Source organism: Gorilla gorilla, chromosome 20 (assembly GCF_029281585.2).
Source record: "Gorilla gorilla gorilla isolate KB3781 chromosome 20, NHGRI_mGorGor1-v2.1_pri, whole genome shotgun sequence".
In the NCBI taxonomy this organism is placed as follows: domain Eukaryota; kingdom Metazoa; phylum Chordata; class Mammalia; order Primates; family Hominidae; genus Gorilla; species Gorilla gorilla.
Genome location: NC_073244.2, coordinates 64,425,828 through 64,448,645, shown reverse-complemented (window position 1 = coordinate 64,448,645; position 22,818 = coordinate 64,425,828). Strand labels below are relative to the sequence as shown.

General features: G+C 41.2%; 1 protein-coding gene across 14 annotated transcripts in view; it reads right to left on the bottom strand.

Moving 5' to 3' along the window:
- The window catches only part of ZNF578 (zinc finger protein 578), a 65,579-nt gene extending 43,290 nt beyond the window's left edge, over positions 1 to 22,289 (bottom strand). For 9 of the 14 annotated variants that reach the window (XR_010132038.1, XR_010132040.1, XR_010132037.1 and 6 more), the window contains exons 1-2: positions 22,208 to 22,283; positions 18,849 to 18,939 (exon numbers count right to left, since the gene is read on the bottom strand). The gene's annotated coding sequence lies outside the window, so the exon portion shown is untranslated. Of the gene's footprint in view, positions 1 to 18,848; positions 18,940 to 19,523; positions 19,604 to 22,207 lie in introns of all 14 variants that reach the window. The other 5 variants (XR_010132039.1, XR_008673948.2, XM_055370387.2 and 2 more) reach the window with 3 other exon arrangements.
- Positions 22,290 to 22,818: the final 529 nt, after the last annotated feature.

Genomic DNA, 22,818 nt, shown 5'->3' with positions numbered 1-22,818 from the left:
TATAATCCCAGCACTTTGGGATGCCGAGGCGGGTGGATCATGAGGTCAGAGGTTCGAGACCAGCCTGACCAACATGGTGAAACCCCGTCTCTACTAAAAATACAAAAAAATTAGCTGGGCATGGTGGCTGGTGCCTGTAATCTCAGCTACTCAGGAGGCTGAGGCAGGAGAATTGCTTGAACCTGGGAGGTTGCAGTGAGCCGAGATCACGCCACTGCACTCCAGCCTGGGCGACAGAGAAAGACTCTGTCTCAAAAAAAAAAAAAAAAAAAAGAAAGAAAAAATTTCTTCTGGTGTGAAAACTCATGTTAATAAATGTAGCAGTGATTTTTTTGATTCTCCATTGCTCCCACAAGAACAGAAAACACACATTAGGGAAAAATCTTATGAATGTAATGAGCATGGCAAAGTCTTTAGAGTGTCTTCAAGCCTTGCTAACCATGACATAATCCTGGATCCAGATAAACTTTACAAATGTAATGAGTGTGGTAAAGTCTTTAGGAAAAATTCATACATTGTACAACATCACAGAATTCATACAGGAGAGAAACCTTACAAACGTAATGAATGTGCAAGGTCTTTAATCGCAATTCACATCTTGCAGAACATCTGAGAATTCATACTGAAGAGAAACCTTACAACTGTATGGAATGTGGCAAAGTCTTTAGTCGCAATTCACACCTTACAGAGTATTAGAGAGTGAATACAGGACAGAAACCTTACAAATGTAATGAATGTGGCAAGTTCTTTAGTTGCAATTCAAACCTTGTACAACATTGAAGAATTCATACTGGAGAAAGTCTCAGAAACATAATGAATGTGGCAAAATATTTAATGAGTGGTTAGACCTCACTGCCCATCTTGTAATTCATACTGGAGAGAACCTTACAAATGTAAAAAAATTTGGCAAAGTCTTCAAGTATGAGTTATCCCTTATCAATCATCAGAGAATTCATACTGGAGAGAAACCTTACAAATGTAATGAGTGTGGTAAAGTCTTCAGGAATAATCCATACCTTGCATGACATCAGAGAATTCATACTGGAGAGAAACCTTACAAATGTAATGAATGTTACAAGGTCTTTACTCAGAGTTCACACCTTGCAGAACATTGGATAATTCATACTGGAGAGAAGCCTTACAAATGTAATGAATGTGGCAAAGTTTTTAGCCAGAGACTGAGTTATTTCTTACTGGAGAGAAACCTTATAAATGTAATGAATGTTACAAGGTCTTTACTCGCAGTTCACACTTTGCAGAACATTGGATAATTCATACCAGAGAAAAGCCTTACAAACGTAATGAATGTGGCAAAGTTTCTAGTCAACTTTCATACCTTGTATGACATCGAAGAATTCATACTGGAGAGAAGCGTTACAAATATATTGAATGTGGCAAAGCATTTAGTGACTATTCAGGCCTTATTGCCCATCTTCTAATCCATAGTGGAAAGAAACCTTACAAATGTCATGAACGTGGCAAGGTCTTCAGGCATAGGTTATCCCTAAGCAATCATCAGAGAATTCATACTGGAGAGAGGCCTTACAAATGTAACGAATGTGGCAAGGTCTTCAATCAAATTGCACACCTTGCACGACATTGGAGAACTCATACGGGAGAGAAACCTTACAAATGTAATGAATGTGGTAAGATCTTTAGTCACAATTCACACCTTACAGAACACTGGATAATTCATATGGAAGAGAAACCTTATAGATGTAATGAATGTGGCAAGGTTTACAGTAGCTATTCATACCTAGCACAATGTTGGAGAATTCATACAGGAGAGAAACTTTACAAATGTAATAAATGTGCCAAAGAATTTGGTGGGCATTCAAGCCTCACTACCCATCTGTTAATCCACACTGGAAAGAAACCTTATACATGTAAGGAATGTGATAAGGACTTCAGGAACAAGTTCTCCTTAACAATTCATCAGAGAATTCATACTGGAGAGAGACATAAATGTAACGAACGTGGCAGAGCCTTTAATCAAATTTCACACCTTGCAAAACATCAGAGAGTTCATACTGGAGAGAAATCTTACAAATGTAATTAATATAGCTAAGCATTTAGTGTGCATTCAAGCCTTGCCTTTCATAAAATAATCCATAATGCAGAGAAACCTTAAAAATGTAGTGAGTGAGACTAGGTTTTTAGACAAAACTTCCACCTTACAAGTTATCACAGAGTCCATTCTGGAGAGAAATCTTACAAATGTAATGAGTGTGGTAAGATCTTCACTCAGATTTCACATCTTGCAAATCATCACAGAATCCATACTGAAGAGAAACATTACAAATGCCATGTATGTGGTAAGGTCTTTAGTCACAAATCACAACTTACACAGCATCAGATAATTAATTCATGAGACAGTCATTACAAACCGAGTATGGCAAACTTTTCATCATGAGCGTTAATCAACATCAGAGTCCATAGTAAAGAGAAACCATGTAAATGTAGTGTACAAGACACAGGCTTTGTCGAGGCCTGCCACATCACTAGACATCAAAAGATACATCTTTGAAAATACCTCACAGATAGATTTTGTATGCTGAGGCTATAACTCAAGGAATATTACTAGAGTACATCAGAAGACTTATGCAAGAAATAACTCAGTCTCTGGTTCTCTTATATTAATCTACGACATTGCATGCTGAAGAAATATTATACAACAAAATATGTTTAACCTCATGACATGATGTGTACCAAAGGTTCAATGGCATGTGGAAATGATCAGTTATATTCAGCTTATAATTTTTTTAAAAATTATTTGGGAGGTTTTTTGAAAAGGCTTCTTTACTCTTTATGACTTTAGCCTGAACTTTGAAATCTTTTCATGGCATGGAGGTGAGCAGAGAATAAGGTAAAACTACGATGCCAGTCATTATACTTATTGTGTTCAATGTATCCTTTTCCTTACAGAATGGCTTAGTGCTTCTATGCTCTACCAAATAACCTCAAAATAGAGCATGCCATGGCCTTAGGAAAATAGGATTTTTATGGAAAAGAGTAATGGGTTCTTAGGGACTGATTATGCCATAGAAATCATCCAGGGGAAATGGTGGCCACCTCCTCAACTGAATAGCAATAGCTGTTGTTTAGCAAAAATTGATGAACTATAGTCTTATTTTTGAAATGGAAGAGAGAACAGTTATATCAGAGTAGACAGTTTAATGAAAACTACCAATATAGCATGTTCTTGAATAGAATTCACATTTAACTGTTGGTAATATAATCTGCAACTTTGATTTAGAATGTGCATAGTTCTCGTTTTATGTAATAAAGTTTAAATTTTCCTAAGTATGAATGAATCATGTTATGTCTACCAACACTGTTTTATCCCACCACAGGAAGATACTTTATAGCAGACAATGATAATGCACCATTAGGGTTTTCACCATGTTGGGCAGGCTGGTCTCGAACTCCTGGCCTCAGGTGATCTACCCGCCTTAGCCTCCCAAAGTGCTGGGAATACAGGCATGAGTCACTGTGCCTGGCCACCATATTATTATATTTCTATGTGCCTTTTTGTGTGTGTGCCAAATAAGACCCATGGCATGCACCTTCATTTATGTGAAGTATACCAATATAGTAATATGAAAAATAAGATGTGAAAAGGTATGAGGTTAAGGGTAAAAATACTGTAATAATGTCTTTTTTGTCCTTGTGATTAGTGACATTAATCTGAAAATACTAATCTTCATACATTTTCTCAAGAATGAACACACAAAATGAGTATTGTTTTCCTTTGGCAGACTGACTAGAAATTTCATATATTCACCTTCATACCTTTTTTTTGGTAATTTTAACTTTTGCCCACTGTACTGGAACTTGTCTAAAGTCTACCTGAGGTTTGGTTTGGATACTGATAATGATGATGCCATACAGTCAAATGGCCTGAAAATGTTTATTACATAATGAGGCTTTATGGAGAAAGCAGGGTAGACTTCTCTAGCTGGTTCAAATGCAGCTTCAGATAACTGGAATAGATGACTGGCTTGGGGTACCACGATTGTTAAAGGATAGGGCTGGGGTTGGAGTACCCACTTGTGGTTTGAACTTCCAGCTGGTGCAAAAGAAGGGGGCACTCAGGCTTTATTATCAGCTTGACAAGATGGGCAGAATACAAAGAGGGAGTGCAGAGGTGTAAAATGTGTTAGTAATTGTATTAGGGTTCTACAGAGAAACAGAACTAATAGGATCTGTGTATATATAAAAGGGAGTTTATTAGGGAGAACCAACTCACACAATTATAAAGTTAAGTTCCACAACAGGCTCTCTGCAAACCAGGGAAGAGAAAAGCTGGTAGTCGCTCAGTTAAAATCCAAAAGTCTCTGAACCAGGGAAGCCAACAGTATTACAGCCTTGTATTAGTCCATTCTCACATTGCTATAAAGAAATATCTAAGACTGGGTAATTTATAAAGAAAAGAGGTTTAATTGGCTCACAGTTCTGCAGGGTGTGCCAGAAGCATAATGCCAGCATCTCTCTGACTTCTAGGGAGGCCTTAGGAAACTTAAAATCATGAAGGAAGGTGAAGTAAGAGCAGGCACTTCACATGGCCAGAACAGGAGGAAGTGGGTGGGTGTAGGTGCCACACATGTTTAAACAACCAGATCTCACAAGAACTCACTATTGCAATGGTAGCACAAAGAGGAAGATGGTGTCAAACCACATGAAATGCCCTCCATGATCAAATCACCTCCCACCAGGCCCCACTTTCAGCACTGGGGATTACAGTTCAACATGAGTTTTGGATAGGGACACAGATCCAATCCATATCAGGCTTTCAGTCTATGACTAAAAGCCTGGAAGCCCTTGGGAAGCCACTAGTGCAAGCCTCAGAGTCCGAAGGCCAAAGAACCTGGAGTCTGATTTCCAAGGGCAGGAGGAGTGTAAGCAAGTGTCCAGCATAGAAAGAAGAAAGAGCCAGAAGACCCAGCAAGTCAATTTATTCTACCTTTTGCCTGTTTTGTTCTAGCTGTCTGGCAGTCAACTGGATGGTGCCCACCCACAGAGGGTGGGCCTTCCTCTCCCAGTTTACTGACTCCAATGTCAATCTCCTCTAGCAATACACTCACTGACATATCCAAAAACAATACTTTATGAACCATCTAGGCATCCCTCAATCCAATCAAACTGACAACCAAGATTAACCACAAGTCTACCCCTCATCAACTTGGCACCCATACACATCTCCTTAAATCATAATCTCCAAATATAGACAATAATGTCATAATTATGCCTCAGCAGTTCTTTTGGAGTGCAGCGCACCTCCTCATGGGTCACATCACCTCTAGGAGCCACTGGGACTTGAGTCTAGTTACAGGTCTAGAGGCAAAGAAGGGTAGTGGGGGTGGATCCTGAGAAGAATCAGCATTGCCTTGCCTCGCATCTGCCTCAGAGGAGGCCATTGTTGTTTCCTCAGGCAATGCATGGTGAATGTCCTCAGAAAAAAGGTACAAAGGCTGAAAGCAGCCTGGGTGGGGAAGAAGATGTTGCCACCATGAGGGGTAGGGAGGCCATTTTCTCTCGTAAAAAGGGCTCATCAGGGTTTAAGAGCTCAGTGTTCCCAGCTTCATCAGGATCCTCCCACACATCCCCATGTCAAGTTACATGCTCCCAATCTTTCCCAATCTTTCCCAACCAATGCCCTTACCTTATAGATACCTGGTGAGGCTGAGTGTGCACCAATTATTGTAGGTCATCCACTCACATAAGAGCTTGTGTCTGATTTTTGGCAATTTCAGCCTTTTGTCTACAAAACAGTCGCACCCAGGGTACCCTTAGAAGCTTTGAGGCTAAGTATGATATCTTCTAGATCTGGGAGGTATCATCTCTGAGCTTATCCATTTCTTTCATCATTTTTTACCAGGGAACTTAGGAAAGCAAATTCATTATGTTCTTTGGTTCTCCAGAAATGTTGAAAAGTATCATGTATAAAGTCACTAAACTCCTTGCCTCTCAGGAGCACTGAATCATGAGTATCAAATACATTTATTTTGCACAAGTCTCTGAACAATGCATACCAAGGACTATCAGTGTTCTCTGTACTATTAGAAGTAGAGACCTTAGCATTTTTAGTTGTAATAAGATTAGAGAGCCAACTCCAGAAGCCCCTAAACCAACTAAGGAAATTCATCCTTAAAATTTTGTTCCTCTAGGCTGGACACAGTGGCTCACACCTGTATTCCCAGTACTTTGGGAGGCCAAGGCAGGTGGATTACTTGAGCTCGGGAGTTCGAGATCAGCCTGGGAAGCATGGCAAAACCGCCCCATACAAAAAATGCAAAAATTAGCCAGGTACGGTGGTGCACACCTGTAGTCCCAGCTGTTTGGGAAGCTGAGGCAGGAGGATGGCTTGAACCTCAGAGGTGGAGGTTGCAGTGAGCCAAGATTGCATCACTGCACTCCAGCCTGGGCAAAAGAGTGAGACCCTGTCAAAAAAAAAAAAAATATATATATATATATATATTCCTCTAGAACCACTCCAGGTACCAAAGTCTGTATTAGTCAGGGTTCTCCATAGGTACAGAACAAATGGGATACATGTATATATAAAAGGGAGTTTATTAGGGAGAATTGGTTCACACAATTACAAGGCAAAGGTCCCATGATAGGCTGTATGCAAGCTGGAGAAGAGAGAAGCTGGTAGTGGCTCAGTCCAAGTCTGAAAACCTCAAAACCAAGGAAGCCAATGATGCAACCTTCAGTCTGTGACCAAAGGCTCAAGATATCCCAGGAAGCTGCTGGTTCAAGTCCCAGAGTCCAAAGGCTGAAGAACCTATAATCTGATGTCCAAGGGCAGGAGAAGCATAAACAAGCATCCAGCATGGGAAGAAGAAAGAGAACCAGAAGACTCAGCAAGCAAGGTTATCCCACCTTCTTCCACCTGCTTTGTTCTAGCCACACTGGCAGCCAATCGGATAGTGCCCACTCACATTGAGGGTGGGTCTTCCTCTCCTAGTCCACTGACTCAAATGTCAATCTCCTCTGGCAGCACCCTCACAGACACACCCAGAAACAATACTTTATCAGCCACCTAGATATCCTTCAACTCACTAAAGTTGACACCTAATATTAACCATCACATTACTCAGACATCACAAAATGAAGTCTAACTCTTTAGGATAACACTGAATGTTTACTCTTGAAACTCCAGACTTGGTTAGGAGAGACTTCAATTTTCTTCATGGTAATAGCTTATTACATTCCTCTTGTGGCTGGACACATAGGTCCCATTGCACAATATGACTGTTGAAAATGCTTGTGAAATACTGTTTAGTAAAATTGCCTAAGATATTTTTCATATCAGTTCAGTGAAAATTATTGTGAAGTGTTTATTTACATAATATAATTTATCATTACCTAATTGTTATATATAATAAATAGGACTCTACTAGAAGAGCATTTTTCCAAAAGCTACGGAAATGTCATTTTTGATTATGGTATTAAGCAAAATGTTCTCTGGTTCTTTAATTGTAATAAAATTATTTTTTGTTTTTGTATACAATTTTAAAAAGTTTCCTTTTCCATATGTTGCAGTCTACATTCTATGTTTCATGCATTTCTTCCCTTTGTTACTGTAGTGAAAAGTTCAGGGGGCACATAAATGAAGCTGTTATTTGGAGAAAAAAATATGCATGAGTATGCACATAAGATCATGGCAGGTATAAACTAGGTTTATTGTAAATATGAAAAAAAGAAGGAAATACTTATACTATATTAGAAGACTTGAAATCACATGAAATGATTCCAACCTTTTTATTTTTTTTTCCAGATGTTTTAGGCATTCTTTTTTTGCCTTTCTACATAATTTTTTGGATAATCTTGTTAGTATCCACAAAACACCTTGATAGGAAATGTATTAACGTTGTGTATCATTTGGTTAATTTCATATTGTTTCTATGCTGAGTCTTCCAATAAATTGACATTGTATATGTCTCCATTTGAGTGCCTTTGATTTCTTTCATCAGCATTTTGTAGTTTGTTTTCTTTCTTGTTTTTTTTTTTTAAGAGTTGGGGTCTTACTCTGTTTCCCACAGACTGGAATGCAGTGGTTTGATCATGCTCACTGCCATCTCAACTGACTGCCCTCAAGTGATCCTCCCACCTCAGCCTCCCAAGCAGGTGGGACTACAGGTTTGTGCCACCAAGCTCAGCTAAATTTTTTATTTATTTTATTTATTTATTTTTTTTGAGATAGTGCTTTGCTCTTCTTGCCCAGGCTGGAGTGCAGTGGTGCGATCTCAGCTCACCACAACCTCCGCCTCCTGGGTTCAACAAGTTACTAACAGATATGATCTACAAAAGTAAACTGAGGTGCGGTGGTTCATGCCTGTAATCACAGTCAGAATTTTGGGAGGCTGAGGCCAGCGGATCACTTGAGGTCAAGAGTTCGAGACCAACCTGGCCAACATGGCAAAACCCCGTCTCAACTAAAAATACAAAAATTAACCAGGTGTGGTGTCATGCACCTATAATCCCAGCTATTTGGGAGGCTGAGGCAGAAGAATCACTTGAACCCAGGAGGCAGAGGTTGCAGTGAGCCAAGACTGCGCTACTGCACTCCAGCCTGGGCAACAGAGTGAGACTCTGTCTCAAAAAAAAAAAAAATTAATCGAGAGAGGGTTGCCTGGGAAAACGTGAAATGAGTTCAAGGATAACAACATGGAACTTCATGAAAGGTTATTATATATTGATTATATATGCACACATTATATATACACACATGCAAACACATACTACAGCACTATGCTTACTATTATTTAACTCAGTGTGACAGTGTAGGAAAAATGTAAGGCCATGGAAACTACTGTAGAGATAATTTCAAGTGTTAAATATAAAACTTATTGATTAAATTATGATAAGTGTTTCATAAGAGCCATGGGCTTGCTCATCCATGCACTCATGTAGACATACATATACACACGATTAACTTATATAACAGTTGTCCACAAGTGAGTTTTTCAACAACTTCTTAAAAATCACCATTTTTGTTTGTGTCCATTTCAGCATGTATGGAACAACGAAATGTATCAACTGTTCATCAACATTTAGTTCATCAACATTTTTCTATTTTAAGCTAGTAAAAAATGGTATAAACATTAAAAAACATAGAGAAAACTGTTGGGGAAAGGGCTTACGGGGTGCCTGTATAAACTGGCCATAAAAATACGGGACAATAAGTTGCAGAAAGCCACAAGAGGCCTCTGAGGAGGAAAGCCTCCTAATTGCCGTAATGTTCCCATGCTCTGAGCAAGACCTGCTCTCTTATCTGTAAACATTGTGTTCAAGGAGAAAGACACTCCTTTGAAGCACTGGAATGTGGCCAGACTTGCTGGCTCCTAGTTAAGCCCACTCCCCACAGCTGCTCTCTGATAAGTTAAAGAATAGATCAGTAGTAAAGTTTATGCTGCTTCAGCACAAAGAAAATTTACCTAAACTGCCACTGCTATAGATTAGGTGTGTGACACATCACCTCCCTTTCACCGTTTCACCCCTCAACATCTGCTTCTCAGATCTAAGTGACTGTACATAATAGTGTGGAGACCAGAGATCAGGGCCTTTTGCAGGCTCCTACCTTGAATCTGGCCCCGTGGCCCCCACCTTTATGCACTCTTAACTTGTCTATTCTCATTCCTTTGTCACCATTGGACTTTGAGTACCCTAAGGGTGGTGTTGAGGCTGGTCCCCAACAGCTTGGCGCCCAACCATGGGGCCCAAGAGAATCTGGTAAAGGAACGCTCAAGCGTGTGAAACGGAGGGCCAACGGATGGAGGACTCCTGAGGATGAAAAGGTTTTTAAGCTCTGCAGGCAAGCAAGGCACTCAGAGAAAGCCAGGGACACAAATGGGACAAACTGAATATAAGTACGCCACGTATTTGAGCTTGCTACAGCAACGCTTGAAGCATAGTGGGGTAAAAGTTGATAAGGAAAATGTTATGGATTTGTTTCATGCTGTGGAACAGTTTTGTCCTTGGCTGCCTAAAGAGGGAACTTTGGAATTGAAAGACTGGGAAAGAGTTGGAAAGGACCTTAAAAGAACAAAGGGAGAAGGAAAGGAAATTCCTTTTCCTGTTTGGTCAGTTTGGTCATTGGTGCGTGCAGCACTGGAGCCTTTTCAGACAGACGATGAGGCTGAGTCAGAGGAGAGAGAGGAGTTTGATAATCAGAACTCTGAACCGCCTCTACCAAGTACTAGCCAAAAGGAGAGTCCAGAGGTGATTTATGCCAATCCCCTCCAGTTTCCCTAAACCTACTCAGAAAATTGTTCAGCCCACGGCTTCTCCAGAGGAATGCCTAGAATGGCCACCTCCTCCTCAACCCAGTGAGTGCTGGGGGACGGAGCCCGAGACTCGGCTCACCGAGACTCGGCTCTCCGTGCCAATTATTACCTGCCCCGCAGTGCATTATGGGGAGGTGGCAATTCAGGCTCGCCCTGCAGTTTACTACTGTCTGGGTCAAACAGTGGCCGCTCTGCAAGGAACAGTTGGGGGAATTTCATGAAATAGTTAAAGAACTACTAGAAACAGGCCATGTTTCACCCACTTTCCTTGGAATTCCCCAATATTTGTAATTAAGACAAAGTCCGGCAGATGGCGCATGCTGACTGACTTGTGAGGGGTCAAAGCTGTAATTCAACCGATGGGAGCTTTACAACCTGGGCTCCCATCCCCCACCATGATCCCTAAAGACGGGCTGCTTGTTATTATAGATTTAAAAAGACTGCTTTTTTACAATTCCTTTAGCAGAGGCAGATTTTGAAAAATTTTCCTTTACCATCCTTGCTGTTAATAACAAAGAATCTGCAGCCAGATATCCTTGGAAGGTTTTATCCCAGGATATGTTAAACAGTCACACAGTTTGTCAAACTTTTGTGGGCAGAGGTATCCAGCCTGTTAGAGGTCAATTTCCAGATTGTTACATCATCCATTACATGGATGACATACTATGTGCAGCAAAAAATAGAGAACAACTTATTCAATGTTATTCATCTTTACAAAAGGCAATTACAAACGCTGGATAGCTTATAGCACCTGACAAAATTCAAACAACGACTCCTTTTCAGTATTTGGGGATGCAAGTACAGGATAGAGCCATTAAGCCGCAAAAAGGTTCAAATTAGAAAAAATTCTTTAAAAACCTTTTTGAAATGAAAATCATTTTGAAATGATTTTCAAAAATTGTTAGGAGATATTTATTGTACTTGGCCCACCTTAGGAATTGATACTTATGCTATGTCTAATCTCTTCTCAATATTGAGGGGAGATTCCGACTTACACAGTAAAAGAGGACTAACACGCGAGGCCATGAAAAAGTTAAGAGTAATTGAAGAAAAAATTCAGCAAGCCCACGTCACTAGGATTGACTCAGACTTGCCTCTACAATTCATTGTCTTCCCTACTTTGCACTCCCTAATGGTGATTATTATTCAAAATGATGATTTAGTTGAATGGTCCTTTTTGCCACATAATACCATAAAAACACTTACAGTATATTTAGATCAGATGGCAATTTTAACCAGACAGGCTTGTATATGAATTGTTAAACTTTGTGGCACTGAGCCCAATAAAATTATAGTTCCAATGAATAAAAATCAAGTTAAACAGGCATTTATTAACTCAGTTACATGGCAAGTTAATTTAGCAGAATTTGTTGGATGTATTGATAATCATTATCCTAAAAATAAAACTTCCCAGTTCTTAAAATTAACTACATGGATTCTTCCAAAAATTACTCAGGATGCCCCTTTGGAAGAAGCTGTGACTATTTTTACTGATGGCTACAGTACTGGGAAAATGGCATATGTGGGACCTTGTGATAAAGTTATCCATACTATCTTTTCCTCAGCCCAAAGAGCTAAATTACAGGTGGTGATTACAGTATTAGAAGATTTTAATCAGCCAGTTAATATTGTTTCAGATTCAGCTTATGTTGTGTAAGCGACTCTGCATATTAAAACTGCCTTAATTAAATATATTATTGATGAACAGCTTTATCAATTGTTCAACTCCGTACAAGCAGTTGTGCATGCCTGGGAATTTCCTTTCTATATAACTCATGTCCTAGCACATACCAATCTTCCAGGACCCTTGACTAAGGCTAATCAGCAAGCTGACTTGTTGGTTTCCCCCTCACTGACTGATGCCCAAAATTTTGACTCACCTCAGTGCCAGGCAATTACATCAAAGAACTGGTGTTAAGCCTCAAAGGTTGGCACCTGACAAGATCTGGCAAATGGACATCACCCACGTTCCTACATTTGGCAAACTTTCTTATGTCCATGTAACCAGAGATACATATTCTCATTTTATATGGGCTACTTGCCAAACTGGTGAGACTGCAGCACATATAAAAAGATGTTTGGTTTCCTGTTTTGCTGTCATGGGAATTTCAAAAAAATTAAAAACAGACAATGGACAGGCTACTGTAGTGGAGCATTAAACACAGTACAAGTATCCCCTATAATTCTCAAGGGCAAGTGATTGTTGAGCGAGCCAATCGAACCTTAAAAATGCAATTACATAAACAGGAGATAGGGGGAGATAGGGAATATTCCACCCCTCATATGCAATTACAATTGGCTCTTGTTACCTTAAATTTTTTGAACATCTCCCAGGATCAGGTTACTACAGCAGCTGAGCAGCATTTAACAAGACAGAAGATAAATGTTCATGAAGGAAAAGCTGTGTGGTGGAAGGACTTTAAAACAAAGACCTGGGAAAGAGGGAGAGTTATAACATGGGGAAGAGGGTTTGCTTCTATTTCCCCAGGAGAAAACCAGCTTCCAGTTTGGGTACCTACAAAACATCTTAAACTCTACCATGAGCAAAATTCCAAAGAAAAGGATTTTGGAACCAAGATCTCAACCCCCCAGCACACCTGATGGCTCAAATGAACATTTCAGCTGACCACATGAAGACAAACAAAACCCGTCAAGTGAGCCCACTGACTTGGGACAGATCAAGAGGCTGACCCAGCTTGCAGAAGAAAACCTGAAGGCACAACAAAAACCACTAAACTCGAGTAACCTCATCGTGGCTATGATTGCGGTAATTGCTATGACGGTAAGTCTCCCTGTGACTACAGCAGACCAAAATTATACCTATTAGGCATATGTCCCATTCCTGCCTTTAATTAGGTCTGTCACTTTGTTGGAACCCCTGGTTGAGGTTTATGTTAATAATAGTGTTTGGATGCCTGAGCCTACAGATACTCATGGGCCCTCTCACCCAGAGAAGGAAGGAATGTTAATAAATGTGTCCACGGGTTATCAGTCCCCCCTCTTTGCATAGGGCCAGCTATCGGTTGCCTAAAAGGCTATCAACAACATTGGCTAGTTAAGACTTCAGGTCATAATCAAAGACCAGTATCCTATCATTTACTTTCTGGATGGAGCCTGGCTCATTCACAGAGTTCGGTCCAACTGGAACAATTTAAGACCAGAAAAGAGAGGTGCCAACAATCTCAACAATGGTCAAAGGATTTAGAAATATTGATTTGGAAAGACTGCATTGCTGATCACAGTGTGCTACTGAAAAATAATTCCTATGGAATCATCATTGATTGGTCCCCTAAGAGGACTTTTGCAGTTAATTGTACCAATCAGAATGATAGATGCAAGACAAAACTAAAACAGGATCTATACTATCAAAGAGATGACACTACTTACACTGAAAAGTGTGCTCATTTTCCCATAATTTGGACCAATTTTGGTACGGCCGGACCACATCCAAAAATAATTAATCCAATAATAGGCCCTGAACACCCTGAACTATGGAAGTTAATGATGGCCCAATCTCATATTCGAGTTTGGAAGGAAAATATTATCTTGATGGAGAAGGTGAGACACTTCAATTTGTGTATTAGTTTTCTTCCAACAGAACAGTATCCACTCAGAGTTGTGTCAAGCCTCCTTTCATGTTGATGGTCAGAAATATTCATATATGACCTAATTCTAAAATTATTAAATGTCAAAACTGTTGCCTTTTCACCCGTATTGATTCCACGTTTTGTGTGAAAACATCTGTGTTGCTGGTAAGGGCCAGAGAAGGAGTTTGGATACCAGTTTCCCTCAATAGACCATGGGAAGCCTCTCCTGACATTCATATCATCACAGAAATGTTAAGGGGAGTGCTGCTGGAATTGCTTTACACTCCTCTGTTCAAACTGTAGAATATGTAAATAATTGGCAAAATAATTCCTCAAAATTGTGGAATTCTCAGACTCAAATAGACCAAAGAAAATTGGCAAATCAATGATCTTAGACAGACTGTTAATATGGATGGGAGATTGTATAATGAGCTTACAGCATCTATTGCAAATGTAATGTGATTGGAAATACTTCTGATTTCTGTGTAAATCCCCATTCACATAATGCTACTGAACATCATTGAGAAAAAGTTAGACATCATCTGGAAGGAAGGGATGGAAATTTAACATTGGATATAGCCAAATTAAAGGAACACATTTTTGAAGCATCTCAGGCTCATTTAACTCTCCTGCCTGGAATTGACACCCTAGCTGGAGCTGCTGATGGACTTTCAAATGTGAATCCTCTTAAATGGATTAAGACCATTGGAGGATCAACTATTGCAAATTTTACTTTAATGTGTATCTGTTTATGCTGTTTGCTTTTAGTCTGCAGATGGGGAAGATGCCTCTGGAGAGAGACCAGACACCATGAACAAGCCATGATAGCAATGGTGGTTTTAAAAAAGAAAAAATGAGTGGTGTTGAGGCTGGTCCCCAACAAAAACTATATCACTACTATTAATATGATTCAGAACAAAAACCATGCCATCATCTCAATTGATGCAAAAAAAGCATTAGGAACAATTCAACACCATTTCCAGATTAATACACGTAACAAACTAGGAATAGAAGAAAACCTTACGACACTGATTTTGGAAAGGATTTATTGGATATAATACCAAAAGCACACGCAAGAAAAGCAAAACACTAAAGGATCTACATCCAACTTAAAGCTTTTGCACTTCAAAGGAATCAATCAAAAGAAGGAAAAGGCAAACCTACGGAATGGGAGAAGAGTTGCAAATCACATATCTGATAGGCATTAATAGATTATCAAGTAACTTCTACAACTCAACACCAAAAATAAATAACCCAATTAATGAATGGGCAAAGGAACTGAACAGATGTTATTCTAAAGAAGATGACAATATGGCCAACAAGCACATGATAAGATGCTCACCATCACCAAACATAACACAAATGCCAATCAACATTACAATGAGGTATCGCCTCACACCCATTAGGATGGCCATCATCAATAAAAAAAAAGTGTTGGAGAGGATGCTGAGAAACTGGAACATTTGTGGACAGTTGGTGGGAATGTAAAATGGTATACCCATTACTGAGGTCAGTAAGGGGGTTCCTCAAAATATTAAAAACAGTACTACCATATAATCCAGCAATCCCACTTCTGGGCATGGGTGTGTGTAGATATTTTGTACATCTATATACATACACACACGTTTATATATTTGTGTGTGTATATACACACACATGTACATATTTGAAAATATACATCTGGCCAGGCACGGTGGCTATGCCTGTAATCCCAGCACTTTGGGAAGCTGAGGTGGGTGGATCACGAGGTCAACAGATGAGACCATCCTGGCCAACATGGTGAAACCCCATCTCTAATAAAAATACAAAATTAGCTGGGCATGGTGGCATGCACCTGTAGTACTTGGAAGGCTGAGGCAGGAGAATCACTTGAACCTAGGAGGCAGAGGTTGCAGTGAGCCAAGATCGCACCACTGCACTCCAGCCTGGTGACAGAGTAAGACTCCATCTCAAAATATATATATACACACACACACACACACACACACACGTGTATATGTGTATATATACACACGTGTATATGTGTGTATACACACACGTGTATATATGTGTATACACAAACACACGTGTATATATGTGTATACACAAACACACGTGTATATATGTGTATACACACACGTGTATATATGTGTATATACACACACGTGTATATATGTGTGTATATATATATACACACACGTCTCAAAATATATACACACACACACACACATACACACATATCTATATATACACACTCATACCCAGAAGTGAGACTGCTGGATCATATGGTAGTATATATATGTATGTGTGTGTGTGTGTGTGTGTGTGTACATACACATTAAAGACTTGAAAGCAGGCCCTCAAAGAGATATTTGCAAATCCCTGCTCATCACAGCATTATATACAACAGCCAAGAAGACAGAAAAACCAACATGCCTATCTACAGATGAATGGATAAAGAAAATGTGTTATACACATGCAATGGAATATTATTCAGCTTTATAAAAGGAGAAAATCCTGTCATATGCTACAACACGGATGAACCTTGAGGACATTACACTAGGGAAAATAAGACAGTCACAAAAGGACAAATACTATGTGATTCCACTCACATGGGATACTAAAGTAGTCAAATGCATATAAACAACATAGAAAGATGGGTTGACAGAGGCTACAGTGAGGTCAGAAGGGATATAGTGTATTCTGGGTATACAGTTTCAGTTTTGCGAGACGAAAAACTTCTAGATATGTTGCACAGTAACATGAACATACTTAACATTACTGAACTATAAACAGGCAAATAAACTTTACTAAAAGAAATAACAAAGACAGCATCATGGACCGGAAAACCCAATTCTTATTAGCAGATGTGGTGACACAAAGACCTCTCTGACTAGGAATCCACAGCCATTCAAACACAAAAGAAATATATGAGTTTTTAATGACTGTGCCCTGTGAAAGGAGAACCATCATAATTTTGAAAAGAAAAACAAAATGGAGGGGTTTTCCAAATATATAAGAACCTCTTATGACAAACATCTGTAATTTTACAACAAATCAAATACTTAAGATATACCCAAAAATTCAAATTAAACACAAATGTAAACAAAATTTTAAACAACAAAACTTTATTCCTAAATGAAACTTAGTACTTCATAATCATGCAAGGCCTTCCAAATCAAGATGAAACAAACAAAGGCACAACAAAAATCAGAAGGTATAAATGAAAGATTTGTCTTACAATTAAAAAATGTATAACCTAAAATAAAAGACATCAGGGCATATGAAAGGAATAAAAACCACAGAAATTAAAACAGATACTAAAATACATGGAAAGAAAATTGAGCAAAGCATGAAAATTCATTTTGTATATACATGTCCCCAAAATAATAAAACCTATGTAGACTGACAATAAATTGAAAAATGAAAATACAGAGGGTTGTCATTTTTCCCAGATTTTCTATATATATATATATAAACGTAGTAGCAAGTTGTTTTTTTTTTTTTAATGAGGGCAAAATTTCACATGTTCTTGATAGGAGAGGTACCCCTGCAGCTGGGGATAACAGGGGAACCTTGCGAGATCTAAGAAAATACGAAATGCCCCATCCTAGAAGAAGTATTACCCAAGTCTTACCATTTTCACCTGAAACATCTGTTTCACAAGAGTCTCTGCAGGAATACCACAATCTCCATAGGATGGATGTACTTAGAATGGTTTAAAGAATCTCTTGCTGTTAAATATTTACTACAAATGGAGTATAAAATCAGGCAGAAAAGATTTCCTCTTCCTAATCTCTTCTTCCAAATTTTATCAGGCAGTTGTGCACATTAAGACTTCCACGAGCAGCTTCCATAATACAGTCTACAGAGCTGGCAGTGCCTCCAGACCTGGCCCTTAAACAATCCTTCAATTCCTGCTGCCCGAGAGCAGTGACACCATGGGGCCCACACCCCGTCTCCATCCATGTCTGGGTATAAGCCCTTCCCAATGGAGCCTCTTCACAAATTCCACAGCACCAGTCACTGTGAGATGGAATTTAAGTGACATCAGAGGGACTGAGGGAAGACATGGGTGAGTGTGAGCAAACATCACAGGCAGGATGCTTCAGACTCAGAGAAGACTGACATCTCCAATGCCTGATGTGTACAGGGAAAAGCTCTCCTCAAATTGTGCTTTTCCTCTACTCTCACACCACAACAATCATCAACATAGAAGACCTCTGTGACTAAATGTATGTGGGTACTTTCCCCACACACCAAGCAGCAGACACTAGCTGGGTATCTTCCAGTTTAATTCCAACACCGTCTACTGTGTACATTAAGACTGGAGACAGTGTCAGATCCCACGAGTTGACGGCTCAGTCTCCAAGACTGCCTCCATACACATCAGTCGCAAGTCCAGGCCTTCAGAACTTATGACCACCCAGCTTCAAACTGGGGTTCACACGACCCCCTCTTCAATTAATTTGCTAGATTGGCTCACAGAACTCAGGGAAGCACATACTTACCTTTACCAGTTTATTATAAAGGATACTGCAAAGGATACAGATGAAGAGGCACCTACAGCAAGGTATGGAGGAAGGAGTGCAGGGCTTCCATGATGCCCCTGGGCTTACCACCTCCAAGAACCTCCACGTGTTCAGCCATCCAGAAGCTCATCTAACTTTGCCCTTTTGGGTTTTTATGGAAGTTTCATGACATCAACATTCTTCCCCCCACGGTACAGGGTGGGAAGCTCTCGGAGGAGGGTCTTAAGACCCACAATTAGAAAGGCTGGGGAGCATCAGAGTGAAAGGAAGGCAAAAGAAGGTCAGAGGCCTACCCCTGAGGCTTAACACATCCAACATTACAACAAAAGATTGTAACAAGGGCTATGGAGGTTATAAGCCAGGAACCGTCGATGGAAACCAATATATATCATAACACCACACATGGCATTTCAGAAAGGAAGGAGACACAGAACAGTCCACTGAGAATATCACTGTACCTAAGAGGCATTCCTGACTCCTTTTCTTTCCTCTTCCTCCTCTTCTAGGCTTCTTCCTTAGGAGAGATGAAAGAGACTTTAGAAGCTAATCCTGAAAGAAAAAGAAAAAGAAAACTTTTTAAAAAACAAGTTAATCCTGAGTGTTCAAAATATGCTGTTTACTGCTCAAAATCAACACACCCCCTCCCTGTGCCACAACCACACACACAGGAAAGACCTCGCCCTGTGGAAAGAAGGCCCTCTGCTGCCCACAGCACCAGGGATGATGCAGACAAGAAAGTCCTACAGGAAGAACAAGTCAGTTTTTGAGTTCTTCAAAGCTTACTCCCCTCCTGGAGAAGCCCACATACATGCTGCAGCTGTGGGGTGCTGGGCTGGACTGAGCTCCCCTTCAGGGCACAGATCTGGCCCTGACCAAACCCCATGCAGAGCACAGCCTCTCCCCTCTCTGTGGATCACAGGCTGATATCAGCTTTCAGAAATGGAAGACACAGTACCCTGATGTTCAATGATGAATACAGATTAGAATCATGTGGGACACTGCGCTTGAACCTACATGCATGGGAATCTCTGGAAAGGAGGCACAAGAGATATATTTGCAAAATGTCTCAGCATTCTAATGCGAATCCAGGGTTGAGCTAAACTCAGAGGGAGCAAGCCCAGAACAACCCCTACCTTCTGGCTCTGGTCTCCCCTTGGGTCCTTGTTGTCACCAGGATCCAGACAGTGGACAGCAAAGGAGCAGAAAGAAACATCTAGGGGAGGCAATATGGGCCAGAGCAGGTGAGGTTGTGACAGGGGAAGGGTCACATAAACCTTCACTGAGAAGGTGATATCAGAACCCAGGCCTAGAAAAGGAAGGATGTTTGTCACCTGCAACTGAGGGGCTAAAGAGTCCTAGGCAGAGGGACAGCCCAGGTGAAGGCCCTGAGACAGGAGCAACCTCAGCTCCAGGAAAAGGAATGAGGTCTGTGTAGCTGCAGCAGAGGGAGCAAGGCCGACACAGGCAGGGGATGAGGTCAGAGAGGTCCTGGGGGCACACATCAGATAGGGTGGAGGCCTTTAAACATTTTTCTCCCTCAACTCAAAAGAATTTTGGAAATACTAGTTCCTCACCCATTTTAAGCAATCATGTAATTTTTTCTTTATATTATTCCTTAAAACACTTTCAAACAAGGAACTATGCCCTAGATTTTAAATATATGCCAACATGTTCACCTAAGCTCCCAGAAGTATGGGGTCACCCTTATCTGAGATGGGTAGGGGAGCGTACATCGGAGAACTCAGGAAGTCACTAGTGGACACGTAAATATGGAGATGCCTGTTGGATGTCCCAGAAGAAAGTTGAGGAGACAACTGGACACAGAATTCTAGAAATTAGGAGAGAGATCTATGAGGGATGGAGACATAAAGGTGGGGTTTAAAACCATGAGATGAAATGATAAAGAAAGGCAGTGGCTGGGTGTGGTGGCTCACGCCTGTAATCCCAGCACTTTGGGAGGCCGAGGTGGGTGGATCACGAGGTCGGTGGATCACGAGGTCAGGAGTTCGAGACCAGCCTGATCAACATGGAGAATCCATCTCTACTAAAAACACAAAAGTAGCTGGGTGTGGTAGCACATGCCTATAATCCCAGCTACTCGGGAGGTTGAGGCAGGAGAATCGTTTGAACCTGGCAGGCAGAGGTTGCGGTGAGCCAAGATCACACCATTGCAGTCCAGCCTGGACAACAAGAGCAAAACTCCATCTCAAAAAAAAAAAAAAAAAGATAGAAAGGCAGTAGACGTGGACAGAGAGGAAAAGTGGTTGGAGGACTAAGCTGTGGGTCACTCCCACATTCAGAAAACAGTGAGTCAGGACACATCAGCAGAGAAAAACGGTAAGAGATGAAGATGACATCAAGAAAATTGTAAAACAAAGAACAGGGACAGATCCTTCCCAGTCAATACTGAGTAGAAAGCACAGGGCTTGAGACAGGTAAGTGAGCCTGTTACAAATATCTTCCCTTCACTGAGACAAGAAAAGACCAAACTGTTTTCATTGCTCTCGTGCTCAACACAGGATACTTTACTTCTGGTCAAGAAAATGTGTGGTTTCCCTACACTGACCAGTTCCTTGCAGACTTCCACCTGGGAATCCTAAAATTTAACTCAATTCTTACACTATCTACAAGGAGATAGTGTCAGATCCTATAGGTGAAAAGCTCAGTCCCACAAGACTACCCTTCACCTTAGAAGCTGTACACAAGTAGTAGTTTTCACCTCTACTTCCGACTGACCAGGTAAACACCATGGTTCCCAAATCCTCTCCTGCATTCAACTAATTTTCTAGAACTGCTATTCCATCTGTCTGTTTATCTGCAACCTTTGTAATATCCTTTAAAACAAATGAGTAAACCCAACTAAAACGTTTCTGAGTTCTGTGAGCTACTCTGGCAAATTAATAAATACTGAAGACTGGGTCATGGGAATCCTCAATTTATATCCAGTAGCTTAGAAGTTCAGGTTCCAATCTGGGACTTGTAACCGACATCTGAAGTGGAGAAGTCTTGTGGACTGAGCCTTTAATCTGTGGGATCCGATGCTTACTCCAGGTACAGCCGTCAGAAGTGAGGTAAATTATGGGACACCAAGTTGATGTCTGATAGAGAACTGCTTGTTAGTGGGGAGAAATCCCCACACATTCGGTGACCACAGGTGAAGTATTCTGGGTTCAGTGTTTACTACCGTGTTGAGTTTCAGAGGAGGAAAGAATAAATCAATCGTTTTTCCTCTGGAAGAGCACATTTTCCAGCGGGTGCAATTTGGAACGGAAAAACACTGAGTGTCAAAAGCCAGGCCCCGTTACCTCCCTCAATGCGGGGTAAGGAATGTGGGTTGTGAAGGGGAAACCTGGGGAACACAAGGGCCCAGCCCAAGGAGGACAAGGTTGGGGGTGGATTAGGAGAGGGGTGGGGTTTCCAAAATCCCAGGGCCAGGCAGAGGACACGGCGCTGATGCATCGAGACTGCGGGACCGAGCTCCAAGAGGCCAGAAGGGCGAGGCTTGGAGGACCCACTGGACATGAATACACCTCATGGGTGAGGGCTTTTACATGACGCGGGACCGAAGGAGTGGTCAGTAAAGGGTTTTAAGCAGGTAAACGGGACGAAAAGCGTCTACGTGGCCCGAAGGCAGAGAGCTCAGGGAAAGGACCAGCAGCCTCCAAGCGATTTTAACCTCCGAATTTCTTGGCGACGTATTAATATACCTAGGATGGAGGGAACGGCGGGAGGATTTTAAGATCCGTAAGAACCCCTCCGCCAACACCCGGTACAGAAGCGCTGGAAGCGAATCTAATCTAGACAAAGAGAAACTCACCCGCTGCTCCAAGACCGGCTCCCCGCGCGATCGGCTTCCGGGTCTTCAGGAAGCTGCGCTTGCGAGTTCACGCCCCATGATTCACTTCCGGGTTTCCAGGAAACCGCGCGCAGCTGAAGCCAGGGATGGGCGAGACCCGAGAGAAGAGAGGGTGGGGCGGTGAGGGGCGGGGTCTGCGCTGCCTTCGGCCTGTCTCTGGGCGCGTCTGTTCTCCAGGTTTTTGAGGAAAGACCCTATCGGTGACCAGCAGCCAAGCAGTCTGGGAACTGGGATCTCTATGAGAGGGTCAAAGTAGGGGACAGTGATTGGACCTAAGATAGTTCCTGCAATTAAAGTTAATTTTAGTATTTTAATTTAAAAGCCCTGGAATTGTCTGGGAGAGGAAGCGAACTAGAATATGAAATGCAAAGCCCTGCCTGGGCGGAACATGCAATTTGATGCTGTCGTCCCACAGAACAGAGTAGAAATCCTCTCCTTTTCTATTCCCCCTACACTCTGGAGGGTGAGGATTAACCCTGTGCTCAGCTCCTGACAATTTCCCAGGGACAACGCCTTGGGCATGGAGGGTTAAGGCCAGGGATAGTTATTTCACCAAATGTTGCTTTTAAAAA